The 19,067-nt window shown below is 44.2% G+C and overlaps 1 protein-coding gene across 2 annotated transcripts in view; it reads right to left on the bottom strand.

Moving 5' to 3' along the window:
• Window positions 1-18,964, bottom strand: part of RAB30 (RAB30, member RAS oncogene family) — a 57,296-nt gene extending 38,332 nt beyond the window's left edge. Inside the window, exons 1-2 of one of the 2 annotated variants that reach the window (XM_026792639.2) lie at window positions 18,468-18,964; window positions 5,195-5,291 (exon numbers count right to left, since the gene is read on the bottom strand). The gene's annotated coding sequence lies outside the window, so the exon portion shown is untranslated. The remainder of the gene's footprint in view (window positions 1-5,194; window positions 5,292-18,467) is intronic. The other variant, XM_005485791.4, reaches the window with a different exon arrangement.
• Window positions 18,965-19,067: the final 103 nt, after the last annotated feature.

Here is a 19,067-nt window from a genome sequence, read left to right as displayed (position 1 = left end):
GGAGAATATCCCCACAGCAGATTTACATCACTCATTTCATGAGCAGGTTTTAGTTCATTGGTATATCTCCAGCCCTTCCCCTCCTGCAAATTGCTCTCCACTTCTAGATATCAGTGCAATACTCTTGCCTAGAAGGACCAAGAGGACCTTAAGGAATAGTGTTTATTGTACAGTGTGGCAAGCAGTGCTCCTCTGCAGGTGTTTTTCAACACTCCCATCCACTGTGATTGCTTGGGGGGAGCAGAAGCTGCACCACCATAGATAGGCAGCTGGCTGGAAAGCAGCCCCCTCTCTAAGGAAAGCCACAAGCTCTTTCCCCTGCCTTCCTGAAAAAGCAGCTGTGTACCAAAGTGCACCACTGCACTCCAACACTGGCCATGTACACTGAGGCCCACGTCCTCCCAAAATCTCCAGCCTCATTGCACTGCAGAACCTTCATCACAATAGCAAAACCATGCTCCTGCACAAACCTCATCCTGCATCAGGATGCCCATGCACATTAGCTAAAGATAATGAGATTACACATGGATAACTAATTTGGATCCTTTATCTTTGGGATATGAGGCAGAAGGAAGGCAAGTCATCGTTCTTCCTTCGTGGCCAGGCTGTGCCTGCAGGACCCCGGGTGAGGCACCACCTTCATTTCCAGGTGGCAAGTACCAAAGGAGGCCACTTTGTATCAAGTACAAGATAAATACATTCCCACAAAAACTTCAGCTGCAACACTGAATTGTTTTGCAAGGCTCACGCATGAACCCTCACCCACAATAAGGGGATGGAACATTCAGGTTACTGAAGTTACCAGGAGTGCAATCACAAGCTGAGGGACAGAACTCGGCTCTTTCACCCATCCAATAAGCCAACTACAGAGAAAACGGGATTGTTCCAAGGAGGATTCCAGCCAGACTACCCCCATCACACTGGTCCTGGGGCATGCTCTCCCTGCAAGGGTTGCTGGCTGGCACACTCAGCTCAGGGTGCAGAGTGTTTCTGGATTGCTGTGCATGTACATGGCTGTGGAAGGAACGGGCAAGGGACAGAGCATGGGCCAAAGGTCAATTTGAAGGCATGCTGCAAAAAAAAAAAAAAAAAGAAAAAGGGGAAACTGAGAAAACCAAACCCAAGCAAGAGTAGTTCTCACTGGGTATTACAGAAGGCTGCCACTTTTGGACACACCACACAGTTCTACAGCTTCAGGCTGAAAGGATGTGACAGAGCAAATATTTTCCATCCTCACTAGGAGACCCAGTAGTAGTCTCAAGGCTACAGCCAGTTACACTCAGGTGTTCAAGATCTTGACACACAATACAGGAAGAAAAGTGTTTCAGTCACAAAAAAGGCTGCATTTTCAGCTTCTCAAATACATATTTACTCAAACATTTTCCTTTAGGATAGAACTTGACAAGTGAGATGGTATGAGGCAGACAGACTGTGCCTATGGGGGTAAGGCACATTTCACATTTGTTCATCCCTTGCATTTTCCCAGTTTTGCACAAAACTATTTAGACTAGCACCATTTGTTCTTTAACAAATGGGCAGTCTACCCAAAAATACTGCTTGTAATTCAAAACTCAACATAAGGCATTTTTTATTTAGGGAAATAAAGAATTCCCTCACATTGTGTTTCAGTTTGCCATTTATCCCCTCAAACACGAGCACAGCCTTGCTGCCCTCCAGCACAGCATGCTCCCACCAAGTATAAAGCAATGTACCAACAACAGCTCCTCTTGCACAGCAAATTGCCATGAGTTCTAAAGAGACTGCATGTCTAACAGAACATGTGTAAAGCAAAGACAAGACTTCTGTAGAAGCACCATATTTATTTCCTTCTGTATGTATTTCTATACTACACATTATGGAAATTGGATATCCAGAGAACAGAATAGGATTTTTTTCCTATTCTGGTGCATATTTATCCTTTTAGCAGGTAAAAGAGGTGAAGACCAAAACTACAAGTCAGAATATAAGAAGATATTTGGCTGACTGCTTACAGGACAGGTGCTATTTAGCACTTTAGAATTTTTTCTTTCCAAGGCAGCAGTCATCAGCACTGCCCTGAAATGGCACTACAAGCCCAAATCCACCCATCCTGCAAAGCTCTGTGCAAGGAACTTGAATGACAGCATTATCTTAAGTCTTAATTTTAAAAGCAGATTTATAAAAAGTCACCAGTTTTCTCTCTGAAAACAGAGGGATTACAATGACTTGCACAATTTTATTGCAGTCAGCTAACTCTAGCAAGAACATAAGAATTTCAACTTTGAACCACCTTTTCAAATTACCCTCTCCTCCAATCTATTTAGCTTCACTCCAAAGGAAAAAAATATCCCTCCTAACATGTGCTGCTGCTCCCTTGTAGCCTAAGCTCCTCAGTGTCTCTGCAATTGTCATGTGCAGAACAACTGAAATTGAGGCTGCTTGAATTACTGGATACCTGTATGAGAAAAAGCAAAAGGGAAGCTGACGTGGAGGTGAAGAATCCAGGCAGAGTAACAAGGCTTGTAAAACTGGCCTCATCTGGACTGGGATATTTGCTTAGCTGGCAGTACTCTCAATTGCTACAGATGATGGAGAACGGAAACACGTTACAGCTGTAAAAATCTAGGTTTAAAGAAGGAAAAAAAAAAGTGTTTTTAAAGAAACCATAAGGCAATTTTAGGTTATGATTATGAAAGGAAGAAATAAGATTTATAGGTTGGAAAGACAGGGGGAACAGGAAGAACAGGGGATGAATCTGGGCTAAGGATGTCTGGGCAGATGCTGCTGGAGCACCAAGGCACGAGCCCAGCCAGCCGCACTGCGGAGAGGAGCATCCCTGCCCAGCACAGCAAAAAAGGGCAGGAAAAACGCTGCCCAGAGGGGAAGATGGGAAAAACAATGGCAAAAAACTATCCCTAACTCTGGAATGACACCTGCCAGGTACCTGCAGAGATAAAAGCCATGAGGTTATCTCTGCCAAAAGTTAGAACACCCTCTGTTTTTAAAATTGCAAAGGAGGTGCATACGTTGGCAAGACTGTGTTGGATCTGGGAATCTGAATTCAAGCCCGGAGCATAAATCAGTTTCCAGCACCAGCCTGGAGAACAGCCACTACAGCCACAGCTAACACATCCACCTGTACCAGAACATGCCTTTGTAAGTCACAAATAGGCTTTTGGTTCACTGTCAAAAGCACCAAACAGCCCACGACAATCAAGGAACATTGGGCATTAAAGGTCGTGTCCCATTTGTGGTGCAATGCAAGGTTTGAGTATGGTTATGGCACAGCAATGTAGGTGGGCTTGGGGCAAAGCCAAGTGTTCCACATCCAAAAAAGTCTATGTAGCATTTGGAGTGAACAACTTCACCTCCAAGGGAGAGATATAAGTTTTCATTGTGGGTCTGCTAACTCCATGCTTTGGTTCACAGCCCTATTGAAGGTACTCAGCAGAAGCCTCATGTACTGCTCCAAGCTACAGCCAGCAGTTCCAAGCACTCCCTGAAACTCCTTTGGGTCTCTTTTCTTGGCAACTGATAACTTCCTCTCTCCCTTCCCACAAAACTGGGCAAGCACCAAGTGAGAGCTCCCAGGTACAACACAAGAGTTGCAAATAACGGGGGTCACACAGAAAGCACTGTGCTTGGGTTTTTTTTCTTTTGTATATTTATTACACTTAAGCAGTCAGTGAATGCTTTTTAAAAAGTCAGTGCATGTTTTTTGGAGCAGGTCTGTGTCCACTCATGTCTGCCCCAAAGCAAGCAAAATAAAGTCTCAGCATGGTTACAAATATCATTCCCTTCACCCTCAACACAAATACACTCATGGACAGATCCAGAGCCTGGTAGTGATAAGCACATAGGAATTAGGAAGCCATGATTAAATATGTAATATAGAAGAAAAGTAAATTATTACTTCATTCATTCTAACAGCCAACTGAACATGAAACAAAGTCAAACATTAGCTGGGTTATGTAAGAGCACCAGAGAAGTGCTGCAGACCTTATAGGGGTGGTGTCTCTGTTTACAGACCACTGGACTCTTCTTCTGTTTTGTTATTTTCTCCTTGTTGGTACCTCCATGTGCATGACAAGAGTTTTCTTTAAAACAGATTGTACAGAAGGTTGTATAGGCTCCAACAACATATGAGTTGCGCTTTGAGAGAATATATCTCATTTTTTTGGTCTATCACATTGAAAGTAGCCTGTGGCAACATTTAACTATTGCAAGCACACTTTTCACCTCACACCTACGCTCTTGCACATCCTTTAAATTTTAATGGAGAGCAAGATGGTTGTAAACAGTATGTACATATTCCCCTTTCTTCGTCATTAACAGTAACTTCAAGCCTGTATCATGATAAAACTTGAATTTGAGGCTGATGGCCTGACTATACTCTGTGGTATAGAAAAATTACTTACTAAGAATTATTGCCCATCTTTGAGCACGCTGTAAACAGAGGCAAATGAAGAAAAAACCAGATCAGGTAACTTGTTCAAAGAGAGAAACTCAGAAATAACCCCATGTAAACTAGACCTATGCCTCATATTATCTTTGTTGAACTATTTTACCTCTCCAGCCTCTTTCACTGCTGATGTCCCAAACTCTGCTTTGCTTTTCTTTACTATCCTTGATGAGCATCTTTTCATTCTGCAGTCCCAATACCCACCTTCCTCTGCCCTAGTATCATGCTCTCTATATGCATTCTTGTCTTTGTCTGTCAAGGAAGTTGTAATAGGGCTGGTGTTTTTCTATGGGAACTATTTTTATACCACATTCATGAAATTTTCCCTTTTAACTAAGTTTTGTATAAAAGCTATAGCTACCACAATAGAGAAGATAATACTTTCTTCTACCTTCTCTTCCCACTGACTCCTAGGTGCTGAAAGACAGGCCATTCATGATGGCCAAGCCTTTCCTGGGGTCTTCACCATTTCTCCAGGCAGACAGGCCACATCCCATTGCTCTGCAGCTGCCCAAATTCTCTCCCAGACACTAGTGCCTGTGTCCCCAGACTCAAACAGAAATACTGTCTATCCTGATTTGACATTCTATGTGCAGCAACTGAACTGGCTGATGCAGCTCTCAAGTAGCAGATACTTACCTAAGAAGATTTCAGATTTCCAACTTAAAACAGACACCACCCAGTTTCCCTTAAACCCTCTCCTCTCTTTTCTCAGAGAACAGCCTTACTCCTCCCAACCAAAGCCTCACCAACCTGCACCTTTGCTGCTCACACAGATCATTCACATGAAGAACTGGTTTACTTTCAGCTGGCAAGTGAGTTATTTCCTGCAGAAGTACAGCAGAGAAGCCTTAAAAAAAAAAAAAAAAAAGAGAAGTCCCTTCAGGATTAATCCAACCCAGCATCCTCTCATATCTCAGTTATTGCAATTGTACCTCTCTAGCCTCGACAAATCTCATCTTGGATCACTGGCATCTCCACATACAAGAAAAAAAGATCCTGTTAAAGCACAATTTGCCCAATTTATATCTTCAGGGTTTCCAGTTTTTCTTCTTTCTATGGCTCTAACTCCTTGTTATTACTTTTCTCATTCATTTTACAGCCTAGCCTACATCCCACTAATTATCCTTAAAGCAAAAGCAGCCCTGTCAACCGTGCTCTCCCTCTCAGCTGGTCAGATCTCCTAGAAAACACTCACTGAGCTTTTGCCTGCATAAAAATACTGCTGTTATCTGGCCTTTCCCTTCCTCTTACTGATCACAACCTGCAGTCACCCACCAGAAAGCACTGAGCTCTGAAAGGTGGAAACTGCATTTTGCCATTGACAGCTACTGTGGATGCAATGATGGACCACAGGATGCTGCAGCAAGATACAGTGGCAGGAGGCAGAAGGAATCTCACTTGAGTGGTCACTCTTAATTTAAAGCAGCAGGTCTTCCCTCTTGAGGCTCATCCAACTGTTTCTAAATGGAAATGTTAAGCTGTTATGCCCATGTTACTCATTTTCCTCCAGGTCTGACCTACAGCAAATGGCAATTCCTCTTGGATCCATCAGGCTGAGAGGTGATGGAGAGAGGAAAGCATGCGGCTTGGGTTTCTCGCAAACAGCAGGAGAGCAGGGAATTATGAAGGATTTGAAATGTGACACAAGATGCATTTTTGGTATTTACAGGGATTTCTGGGCCTTCAGAGGGAGCCCTTCCCACGCAAAAGCAGAAGTGTGATGGAGAGTCTACTTTCCCAGGAACAACCAAAATAGCCTTCATGAGCCTGTTCTTTGCAAGAGGACAAACAACCTCAATCCCACACTGAGGCACTGGGACCCACTTCAGGCTTAGGATACAAATCACAGATGTTCCTTTTTAAAACTACAAGTTGGAGAGTAAAATGTCAGAGCCTTGGACAAAGCCCTCAAATGCCAAACAAGCTTCACATCTCACACATGAGAAAGCCAGTGAGTTTCAGCACACAGCTTTTCCCAACATATCTCTATGTATCACAACACATATTAAGACTCAATCAATGCAGTCTCCCTTTCAAAAGGGCACACAAGTTATAAGCACTTTCCTCTTTCCTAAGAAGAGACAGATGCTGATTACAGGAAGGAGTTCTCTGTAACAATTCTCTTTCTAAACCATCCCAATTGTCTTGCCCATTTGAAAGATGCATTTGCTGCATCAGAAGAAAAGAGACCCTTATTATTAACAATGTCTGAACCACTAACCATCAAAATTGTTTGCTTACTGGGCACATTACTTTTTCTGCATAGCACTGCTTGAATCCCTGTAGCACCTTCCCAGACAAAGTGCCATTAACATGCAAATGAAAAGTTCACACTCCTCCTTGAGATGGTACACAATTATAGTCATAAGGTAATGAAAGGCTCAAAACAAGACAGGTTGGTTACACATGTCACAGCACTGCTTGCAAATCATTCTCTCCTCTAATTACCACAGCATTTCCAGGAGGAATCGATTACACCAATAAGGATGAATGGGATCCTAAAACTGAAAAATGAACTGAATTAAACATTAATGCACTCATTGACTGTTATCATTATATACATATATTTAATGGTATGGCCTAGAAAAATACAGAACGAAGCATCTAAAAAGACCAGAATCCTGGACACTGAGGCTTTAAAATAGTCCCAGCAACAGAATACACCAAAAATATAAATTCATCCACCAGGCTATAATTACACTTTGTGTTTTGTTTTTGCTGCAAAGATGGCTGTAAGCCTATAGCCAGGCACAAAGCCAAGCCACAAACTCTGCTCTATTGACTGCTGAGGTCTCCATTAGGTGCTCCAAAAGAAATACTTGTTTGCCCACAGCAAGCCTAAACATGATACAGTGCAACCTCTACTCCATGCTAGTCGATCTTCAAATAAGCACTGCCAAACAAGCATCTGAATTCAACAAGTTCCCTGCTCCTCAAAGCATTATACACACTTTAGCCCTGTTTTCTAAGAAAAACAAGCTTTTACAATCATCTAGCCTGGCCAACAGGCTCAAAATTTACTGAAGGAAGACTGATTTGGCAAAATTATAAAGAAAAATATCATTGCTACAATTCTTTTGATTCCCAGGTGGCTGGGATGAGCCCAAAATCAGCATCCACACTGTCACTTATTGGGCTGACCTCTGCTCTTGCCATTTTTTGTCGGGCTACAGCTGGCTGGTCGTTCAGGACACTGAACAAGAGCAGACTTAGCAGCCACACATTTCTTCTCCAACTGTTCCAACCACAGCTTCCAGTTCTAGCTACTCATTTGTGCTATCTGGTTTCTGGACCTCCATCTAATGCTTCTGAGCTCTTGAAGCTGCAGCACTCAGCTACCAGAGTTAAAAGTGCTCAAAACCTTTCTAAAAGAGATGTTCCTGCATGGGGCAGAAAAGCTGGACCCCTCCTTATTAATAAGTGACCTGACACCTTGAGCCCTGTGCCCAGTTCCATTACAACACTAACTGGTCTGGCAGATTATATCATACATGGTGGCACTGTTTTATCTCACCCACCTTCAAAGAGCTAACCAGAATGACCCACTTCTGACTCTGCTATCTCTCTCCAATGATGGTGTCTGGGACCCAAAATAACAATGTTATTTACACAATGCAAGTTGGGCACCTATGATTCAGGGGGGAAAGCCAAGGCTACACCATTCAGTGAACAAACCCAATTGAATGCAATAAATTCTAAGCCAACATCTTTGCAAAGTTATTTACGCTTTCTGAAAGGATTTAGAGTTAATGGGACATCAGCTTAATAGTAAAGAGGGTATGTGTTCAAGTCTTTTGGATCTTATACAAGGCAGACTCTGTGCCTTTTGCCTCTGCAAGAGGAGGACATCCCAGAGCTAACCACACCAGCCCAAGGAACCACTGAAAACACATTGCTGCACCCCAGAATTTTAATTAAGACATCCAGAAACATACATGCTCTGCATGAAAAGAAAACCCTAGTTGCTAGGAGGGCTTGTTCTGCTCGACTTCAACTGAACCAGGACCACAGCATCACGAGGCTGTGACAAAAATGCCACCTTTCATGTGAGAGTCACTTGATCCAGAAGAATCAATCATGTCAAAGATAAAAATCAGAATTCAGGTAGTAGCTGCTTGTTTTCTTACTTCTCTCCTTGCATCACCTCCAACACTTGCAGAACTTCTTTTTTTCCTTTCTATCCCCTCACATCCAGCTGCACTGCAATATCCATCACACAGCACCTCCCTGATAACTGGTCGCTGCTAAGGCAATATTTGCACTATGGCTTACATTGCAGTTTATAAAATTCTTTGGAGCTCTTCCAAAGGGAAAGCCCCACATAAATCAAAGTTATTAGTGTCATCTACAGGCCAAGTCCAGTCAAGAATTTGCTAGAGCTCACTGTGGAGACTGTAGATCTTTGAAATACCAATAAATGTGCAGCAGAGGGGCTGAGTAATAAACTTCATTAGCACTGCTGGTAACACTTTTCTTCAGTGGCATACAATAAATCACTGATGAATATTCAGGGCAGCCCTCTGAGGTTATCTCAATTTTATGCATGGAGGCAAGCAAGAAACAAAGTTTAAAAGGATCTTGTCTATAAACACAAGAGAGATGCAGAATTCAATTGTCTTGCCTTCAAAGTACAAAAGATGTAATTTCTAGAGGAAACCATGAATTATATAAATTGATTTGCAATGAAAGCAAGGAGACTGTTTCCCCAAAACTACTAATGGCTATTCCCACCCAAGTCACAGCACTGGTCACTCACATGGCAGTAACACCTACAGACTGTAGAAAACTGGACATTTTTCACTGTAGAAAGTGGGAACTGACAGACAGAAGTCCTATCCCAAAGACCTTATAATGGATAATAAACTCAATCTATGCACAAAATACAGGAACAGCCATGAAGAGATTAATGACTCAAAAGCTGCATCAGAGGAAGAACAAGAAATGGATCAACCCTCCGGAGTATCAGGCAGACATCAATAAATTCATTAGCTCAGCATCACCCAGCATTGCCCAGGAGATATTTTTAAAACCTTCCTCTGTATCTCCAAGAACTGATGTCATCCAGCAAAACGAGAAATATTATGAGAGAAGTGCTAAGAAGACAGAAAGAATTTTTGTGTAGTTTCACACATTTTCCAGCAAGAAGCCTGACATTTAAGCAGGATGACCTGGTTACTAGTGGCTACTCCACAAACTGCTGCACCACGCCCTCCCCCACAATGACTGACAGCTGCAGTAAACAAACAACCATTCACACCAGGTTCTTCCTCCCTGTGGCGACAGCTTTTGCAAAACTGCAGAACTTAATGAGATACTTTATTTAATATTTATTCCACAATCAGCCTCATTTATTCTAACAGAATTAGCTTCAGCCCATAGCGAATGTTCTCCTTGGTTATTTCATTGTGCAAATCAATACTCAATTTATTTTGAATTTCTTCAGTTGCAAATTCTTAACTAGGGGGGATTTGTTTTAAACATGCCTTTATTTATTATTATTATTAAACACCAGCTAACCATCCACATGGCTGCAAAATGAATCAGCCTGAGGATGCTATCCCAAAAAGTTAACCTAGCAAAAAAGATAAATTTTAAGACAGACTTATCCAAGCAGTTTCCCAATCCAGAGACACAATAAATAACACGGATATATAATTGTGATGGCCCTTGACAAAAGACTGCATACTCATAATGAGCAAGGTGAAGTTGCTCGTGATGGAAGCACACATGAAGGCCAGGCAGCAGCTTGAGAAGGAGCTTTACAAGTTCCCCATACCACATTCACATCTGCAGTAGAAAATTCAGGAATGGTCCATAATAACCACATATAATGGCACAGGACAGGGCAATCTCCAGCATAGGGATGTGACCCAGCAGACACCTCTCACAAGCCATACTTTTGAAGACATTGTTGTCAGCGCTTCCTAGTGACACATAGGGACCAATGACCTGCATAGCTAAGTGCAAGTGCAACAATACCCAGCTTTCCTGCAGAACTGCGACAACAGAACTGCTACTTAAAAGAAAAAAAATATTTCCTAGTAGAGGGAACACTCTACAGTAGCAAAAGTCATTTACAAACATAATGGAATTACTGAGAAGTACCTCAGAATCACAGTATGGATCTATTTAAATTTATTCTCTAATTTTGGGTGATAGGCAAACAGACAGAATTTGGAGTTAACATCTGCTAAAAGACACTGATTGTTTCTGCACTGAGCATACACTACATCCCTGCAGAAGGTGTTCAGGGCATGCCCACCACAGGCCACAACACAAGATGGGACTTCACTCCTACAGATCCCACAAAGCAGTTTCCATCCGAGCCCTATGCTCATGCTTCCTTCTCCTAAATAGGTCGAGCAGAAATCCTCCAGCCTGGAGTCAAGAGCTCAACTTTAGACTCCTGTTTGCCTGCTGAAACTAAAGAGTTAACAGAAACCTGTGTTGATCTGGGGGTTTTCTAGGTGTGCACACACACATCAATACAAGCAAAATGCTATTACCACATTTTAGAAATGTGAATACTGCTGACTTGAAGGGAATGGGCACATTTCCCTTTTTAGAAGGAACAAATTGTTCAGAACAAGGACAAATGCAATAGAGAAATCAGGCACTGACTCTGCTTCTACAGTTTCAAGCTGCTGGTACATGTAACTCTGACATAGTCTTCACATGTTTGGTTTTTTCAATAGACCAAACATTGTTCAAAAATCCCCTCATAAGTACTTAACACTCTCAAGAGTAAATATTTACAGTAAGGATTCTTATATGTGAGAAATTAGAGGGTACCACAATCTTCTGTTGGCTACAGACAGAAGACAGCTACTGCCAACAAGGCTGGAGTAATTGCAATGATGCAGATACTCACTGCACTTGAGTGTATTTTAGACAGAATATATGGAATTAGCTGCAAACTGTGTCAAAACATCCCCTTTAGATAAAAGCACTTTCTGTAATTATGCCACAGAAAAAGGGATTACAGAGAAGAGCAGCAGAGCCCAAAGCCACCATCACACAGGTTGAACTTGCTGCAACATCTCCACTGAACCAGATGCTGACTGTTCTGATGTCCTCAGCAGCCCACAGAAACACAGAAATCCCAAACCTGTCCTTACCTTTTGGCGACAGCTAGGTATTTCTCCAGTCTTTGCTGGGGTTTAAATAAACTCATTACCACAGGTTTATCTGAATTTAGACCTTTTCTCCACAGGACATGTTGCACCATGAACTTCAGGGGGGATGTAAGAATAAAAAGGCTAATGTTATTTCTCTTAATCTTCTTCTCAATATGCAAAAATGAACTGACACTCCCACAGCAATTTCAGGCTACCTGATTCTCACCTCTAAAGATTACTCATCTCAGGATGGAATAATCTGATGTCTCCAGAGGAGACTGGGATACCAAATGAGCCAGGAAAGCTTTTTCAAGCCTACCTTTACTTTTCAGGTATTTGTGTTAAAAGCTGTAAGGCAAGAACAACAGAAAAATAATTAAAATAATTCTTTTTTTCAAGTGGCAGTTGTCCTCTCTCTCAGTTAATCAAGTTCAATAGGTATTATAATAAAGTCTCAACCTCCGGTGTTGGAGAAGAAGGAATTTGCAACTCCCTACTACCATCAGAAAGCAAAAGGACAATAAGACCACACAGTATGGAGATGCTGTAGTGGATTTCTTCATGTCAATTCAGGTTATACAAGGTTGTTTTACCATGTTTTTAAGTAAGGATGTTATTTTCAGTAAATATTTCCATGCGGCCCCAACTGTCATGAAAACACCACTCTTTCGGCCCTAGAAACACCATGAAGAAATTCTCACTAATTAGACACAAATCTGGCTTTCTTTAAAAACTTGTTAGATGAAAAGCCTTGACTGATCTGTTTTCCATTTCTCCAAGTTCAGGCAATGAAATTTAAATCACAGAGAAGTGCTAATGATTATTTTTCAAGTCCGCTTTTCATTACTGAACGCGTTCTTTGCGACACAGCAAGCCCAAAATCTCTTTTCTAATCCTGGCAGTCCTTTAAGTTTCCTTTGATTGGTTGTAAATCTGAATGCTGGCATTCACATCTCAACTAATGGCCTACATCCCAAGCATGGATCTGGGACTTTTCTGGAGCACAGATTTTTCTGGATCTCTTGTCATGCTCATATTTATGGATAAAAGACTATCTAGAGCAAAAGAATGACCACTGAAAAGACAGGAAAATTTGACAAGTTCCTGTGCCTTAAGTTTCGTGTCTCATGTAGGGTGATCTACTAACCAGACAAATTCTTCTATTCAGCACCTCGAATAATCTCTTTCCTATAGGCATCCCATCTTCTTCAGTTAAAGTCTCCATTTATACCTACTCCTCAGATTTATTTGTAGTCTGGGGGTATCCAAGCTGCTGAAGGTGCAGCTGGGGTGGCTGCATTGGAGCAAGAGGCTCAGGCAGATGGAAGACAAGGGAGAAAGCAAGTGGGAACAAGGGCATTAGCAACTCCCCTGGAGCTGGTGCTGTCTGTTCAGCAGCACCCCACTAAGCAGTGAAACACCCTGTACAACCCCACACAGCTTTGTCAGGGCTGGAAGAGCACTGTGGAGAGCACTGAAGGCTTTGGGCTTCTCTGGTTTGGAGAAAAGAGGTGACCTCATTGTTCCCTGGAGCTTCCTGAGGAATCAAAGTGGAGAGAGAGGGGCTGATCTCTCTTCCCCCTCGTATCCAGTGATAGGATGAATAGGAATGGTTCAAAACTGGACCAAAGAAAGTTCAGACTGGACACAAGGAAGTGCTTCTTTACCAAGAGCATGGTAAAATACTGCAACAGGCTAGAGACACAGTTGATGCCCCAGCCTGTCAGTGTTCAAGAGACATTTGGACAATGCCCTTAGCATGTTTATGGTCAGCTGTGAACTGTTCAGGTAGCTGGACTAGATGATCCTTGTAGGTTCCTTCCAACTGAAAATACTCTATTCTAACTGCTTGATTACTCTGGAGAGGGGTCCCATCCTTCCAGAGCCAGGTAATGGGGTAATCCCTCCTACCAAAGCAATAAAAGCTCTTTTTTTTTTCTCAGGCTGGAAGAATTTTGGTTCAACACACTCAGGAAAGCACATGGAAATGATTGTTCCTGTGGGGGATGCGAGACTCTCATACGCAGTCAGATTCATTTTCTGCACTGTTCCAAAATTATTGGCACCAGGACTCAGCACCAGCCTACAGGATGGTAGTTCCATGACAATTCTCTTTTACAAACAACAGCCTGGATTTATATCAAGAAATACACCCACTTTAAATGCACACATGCTGCCCTTTCAGAAACTGAGTTTTTGCTTAATCAAAAAAAGCAGAGTTGAGTTTTTGGAGCCTTCACTGCAGAGGAGAAGCAGCACAGTGCAGCAGAGGGCTGGGCTGCTGGAGCCCTGCATGAAGTCCCTCTCTCTGTGGAGGGCAGCTTTAGCAGGACACAGTAACCCAAGCACTGCTTGACTTCTGTACTTTGGCATCTCTAACACCTCTTTTTTTTCCTCCCCTTTTAAATTCAGCCTGCAGGATACGGTCTTTTAAGAAACCATGCACAAGCTCATCTTTTTTCAGGCCAGCAGAGCCTTTCCTCCCTTTCCTCTTCTCAAGGTCTAAAAGAAAACACTATTCAGATACTTAAAGGTTACAGTTAACTTTTTAGTTCAGCGGTACTCAAAAGACAGTATTGCTGCTAAAAGGAAAGAAAATAAACAGGGTATCCTGCGATGTTTAAAAGGACAGCAGCAGATTTCTGTGAGACCTACTGAAGGTTTTCTCCTCTGTTTGTACAAGTATTCCCAAATTATCTTAGGAAACTAATAGCTAGGTTAAATAGGTTTTAAATAGATTTAAATTTTGCCTTAAGTATATTAGGGAACAGTGCACCTCTGCAGTGTAGTGAAAGCAGTAACTCTAGGAGAGGGGAGATGACAAATAGCAAGTGAATCTCAAGCTGTTCACAACGTAAATATCTCTCCTCAGCTCAAAGCAACAAAGCTCTCTAATTATTTTTATCTATTCAAGGTGAAATCAAATGACATTACAACACAAATCTCACTAATACCTTATGCAGGGCCAGTGTTTAATAGCACAGATTAGTTATGAAACTACTGCAACAGCAACAGACTTCAGTATGGTCCTGACTGTTTAAAAGCTGACAGTGATTTCAAGGGACAAGTTTTAGCCTTGTTCTGCCCTAATTATTTCAACATATTAGCACCTGAGGAATACTTGACTCAACCCCTTCCCTCTACCCACTTTAAATTCATGATTTATACACAGGCCAACCAGGATTATATGACAAACATGACTGACCACTTCTTTCCCACTGTAAGAGAGCCATTAAAAATAAAATGAGAATTTAGTTAGTTATTGACAGAAGCACTGGGAGGGAGCAGGAAGCTAAATGACTTGCTGCAAAATGAAATTGTGGAAACTAGGAAGTCAATCAAAGCACTGCCTCAGGTCATCTCATCTGCCCTCCAGTCAAACCAGAGCTGTTGCTGAGCATCTCTGCCCCAAGACCTCTCCAACTGGGCTGATGTTTTTGGTGTTAGAAACCCATCTGTAATATAGGAAGTTATTTTACTGTCTCCTAAATCTCCTGCTCCAAAGTTTTGCAAACATCCATACAAGCATCAGTGTCTAAAGAGCTTCATCACTGCAAGGTATGCCCATCTTGTGCTACTTTCTGCACTCCTGCCATGCCAGCCACACAGTAGCAACAAATCTCTCTAATTTTCTCAGTGCCTGGGTGGTTATTTGACAAATATCTGCATATTTGTATATGCACAAACTAGCACCTAGCACATTCCCCACTCCTGTACTCACAGAAAGCAAGGCTTGCACTCAGGTCCTGTCCTTACAAGAAGGCAATAAGCCTTAAAATAAGAAATGGAATCGATCTAGATCCCAGCTATTCCTTGTTTGGCTACATTTTATGTAAAAATAAGAAAATGCCAACAAACCTGCGCCTCCCACAAAAAGCCCAGCTGCACATACACCTCTCTGGGACACACCACAAAACTCAGAGTGAGTGTCTCTATTTGCCAGCTGATGGATGCCAGCCTGGCTGTCCCAGCAAGGACCAAACCAGGGCAGCTCCAGAGCTAGAACCATGTGCTCTCTAGGGCTTGCATTAGAGAGCCCCCACACCCAGCTCAGGCTGTGAGCAGCACCCACCACCTGCAGCTGGGTCTGGCAAGATGGGGAGCACACAGCCCAGAGCAGCCAACAGAGAAACGCTGTTTCACAGCAGGGTGACAAAGGGGGGTGTTTGCCTGCAGAGACCTTTCTGCCCTGGCTTCCTTGGGAAGCGACTCCGCAGTTCCTCCCCAAGGAGCCACCTGCAGCCATCCACCTCTGGCTCAGGAACTTCAGCTGTCTCACCAGCTTCCAGCTCCAGGCTGCAGAAATCCCTGTCCTCTCACAGCTCATCTCTGGAGCAAAGTTAAGCTGAACAGTCAGCAAGGCTGACTTCCAGTTCCCCTCATCTCACCAGTCTTTGGGTATCCCTGTCCCAGAGTTTGGGTAACAACCAAGCATCCCAGGGCAGCAACACTTCTGGGACAGGCAAAGTCCAGGGCACACAGGTGATGCTCATAAAACCCATTTGCAAGGATGTGATTTCTGGCTTGACCAGGATGCCAATTATTGGCATCACACTCAATTTCCTGAGGAACAGGACTAAAATACAAGAAAACTCTGGAGAGTATGACCATGAGACCACTTAATCCTAAATTTCCCTTCAGAAACTTGACCTGAGTAAGAAATGGGGAGAGGGTAAAGTAAAAGACCTGAGGAAATGTTTAGTGCTGCCTTCCTGAGTTATTTTCTTTGCTTCCAGCAACTGGCATTTTGGAGAATTCTTGATTCAGAGTAAACATATACACTGCATTTAGGTCTTTGTGGGACAAGAGGAAGGGTCCCCCAGCTCTGGGTTTTTTTCATAGCAATCAATTGATTTTCAGCTTTTTGTCCCTTTTCATGTGTCTGTATTTCAGTTTCTGAAAAGCAAAATTTAAGCTAATTGATACAATAATGTATATTTCTGAGGTACATTTTTAATCCACCTCCTGATATAGTATAATATAGCTTTAAAATGCTAGCACATACATTGTCACAAGTATTTCTAAATCCAAAAAACGTAATAAATTTCAAAAAACATACAAATACATATTACTATTTATGCTTGTTTTGTTCAAGATATATACATATAGAAAACTGAAAATAGAAATTAAAAATATGTGCATCACAAGAGTTGTATTATTTAAATGCAAAATCCCTGGTCATGGATTCTTTGCTTGTTCTCACCAACTTCTATATCAGTATTTCCCAGAACAATTCCCAGGCTACACTTTCAAATTATCACTTCATATCCAGCGCCTTCTATCCCAAGCTAACAAAATCACTGCTATAAAACTTCTCCTTTTACAGCCAAGATGGGAAACACTCTATTAGATTGTCTGCTCCCTCCCTTGTAAAATAAAGAGGAAAATGCCATTCCAGGAAACAAAAATGTTAAAAAAAGACCAAGCAAAGGCAACGCCTGCACGCACTGTTGTTCTTCCCCTTTGAGACAGTAGCAAAGAGGAAGGAAGGAAAAAACCCAGTTAAAATAAAGGCAAGGAGGTGTGGATGCAACATGTTTATCCCACTGGAAGAGGGGCAGCTGTAGAGCGCCATCCCTTGCACAGGGACACCCCAACACCGCCTGGGTGTTTACAAACACTTCGAGCAAACCAAACAGGGAGTTTCATTGTCCCCACTGCACTCATGTCAGCCTCTCCCCAGCACTGCAATTCCAGGGAGAGCCCTGCCAGAGGACACACAGTGCCAGTTACACAAGAGAAGCGCAGAAGCAAATATGCAGCAGAGGGGAGGAAAAAAATTAAAAATATCAGCTCAGCTGCACACTCTCCTGCTGCTCTCAGAAGAGCCTCCGAGTGGGGCTTTGGTGAAAGATCAACTTTCAAAGGCACTGAAAGAGACTGACAGACTTGTAGGGAGCAGGACCCCTCTGCGTGCACACATTTCATTGCACCAGCACAAAATGAGGTGTCTGGGGTACACTAGCAATTGCAGAAGCAATTTAGTTATAGAAGGGGATAAAACCTTCTGATGTCACATAATAACAAACAAACAAAAAAAAATCTTACATTGTACTAACATCTTGGCACTACTCAAGTAAGGATCCAAATTGCATCTCACAAACAGCAAGGAACAGGGAAACAAATAAGCCACACTAAAATGAAACTCTGCTGAAGTTTTCACAAAGTTTAAAATAGAGGCACTACTTGTATTTACGACAAAACTGAAAAAGATCAGAAGAGTAGTATGGAAGTTGAAATAAAACATCAGACTGTCCAGCCGAGAATTTTTAAGATACTAACTCATTATGGGACTTGGAAAAGAAAGCCGGACCAACTGCACAAAGCCAGGACCGAAAGCCAGCTGGATTCAAATCCCCCGTTTCCCTGAAAGAGGGGAGGAATAGCGGTGTCAAAGCCAGGAAGCCGCACGACAGCACACGAACGCCGCCAAAACCACCCTAGAGCACACCTCGGATTTACCCTGTCCTCAGGAGCCCGGCTCTCAGGCTCCGCAGCGCTTAACGACACCGATTCCAAATCCATCTGATTCTCCACTCTTACCCAGCGAGGGAGACGGACGGGCCAGGGCTCCCCGCGGGCAGGGACCGCGCAGCGCCCGGAGCATCCCGGAGTTGCGGGACTTTCCCGGGGGCTGCGGGACGCGCAGCCCGGGCCCCAAGAGCAGCGACAGGGCTCGTCTCCGCGGGATAACACCGTGTAGCGGGTTTTTTTCCCCCCTTCCCCGTCCCTCCGCCCCTCCTTTTTCAGCAGGACCAGGGAACGACGGCGCGGTCCCGCCCGGCAGCGCGGCTCCCGCTGAGGAGCCCACGGCGCGGGGAAGGGCATCGGGAGACGGGGGCCTGGGAGGGAGGACGTAACAGGACAAGGAAAAGCACGCAAAAAGAGAAGAGCAGCGCACTCACCTGGTTTGGGATTTGTCCTCCCTCTCCACGACCATAAAACGAGGCGGGAGCCAGGAGCCGGCCGGCGGCGCTGGGAAGGAGCGGCAGCCCCGGGCCGCCGCCGCACGCCGGGCACAGCGGGGCTGGGCGCTGCAGCCCCCGCACGCCGGCCGAGCTGCGCGCCCCGGAGACGAGCGGGAGGCAGCCCACTAACACTGGGATGGGTGCTGGCCACCCTCCCGGCGCAGGGCAGCTCCCCGGGATGGGTGCAGCGGGCTGGGCGCAAGAGGCAGTCCCGCTCGGGGATGCGTGTTCGGTCCCCACCGCCCGTGCAGCGCAGCGCAGCCCTCCGGAACGCTGCCGAGCTACCCTGGGGCCAGGACGCCCGGGACAGGAGCTGCAGGGCTGGGCGCAGGGCAGCGGTGTGCGGGATGCGAGCGGGGCCGCCCGCCACAGGCAGCGCAGCAGCAGCGGGAGCGCGGCCCCCCCGCCGGCCCCGGACGCGGCACCGGCCGAGCACAATGAGCGGCAGCGCGCGGCGCGCCCCCGCGGCCCCCGCTGGGCAATGACATCACCCCTCTCGCCCGCCGGGGCGGGGCTACTGCCCGCGCCGCCGCCTCG

This window comes from Zonotrichia albicollis, chromosome 2 (assembly GCF_047830755.1).
Source record: "Zonotrichia albicollis isolate bZonAlb1 chromosome 2, bZonAlb1.hap1, whole genome shotgun sequence".
Lineage (NCBI taxonomy): Eukaryota > Metazoa > Chordata > Aves > Passeriformes > Passerellidae > Zonotrichia > Zonotrichia albicollis.
This window is presented reverse-complemented; position numbering and strand designations above follow the sequence as displayed.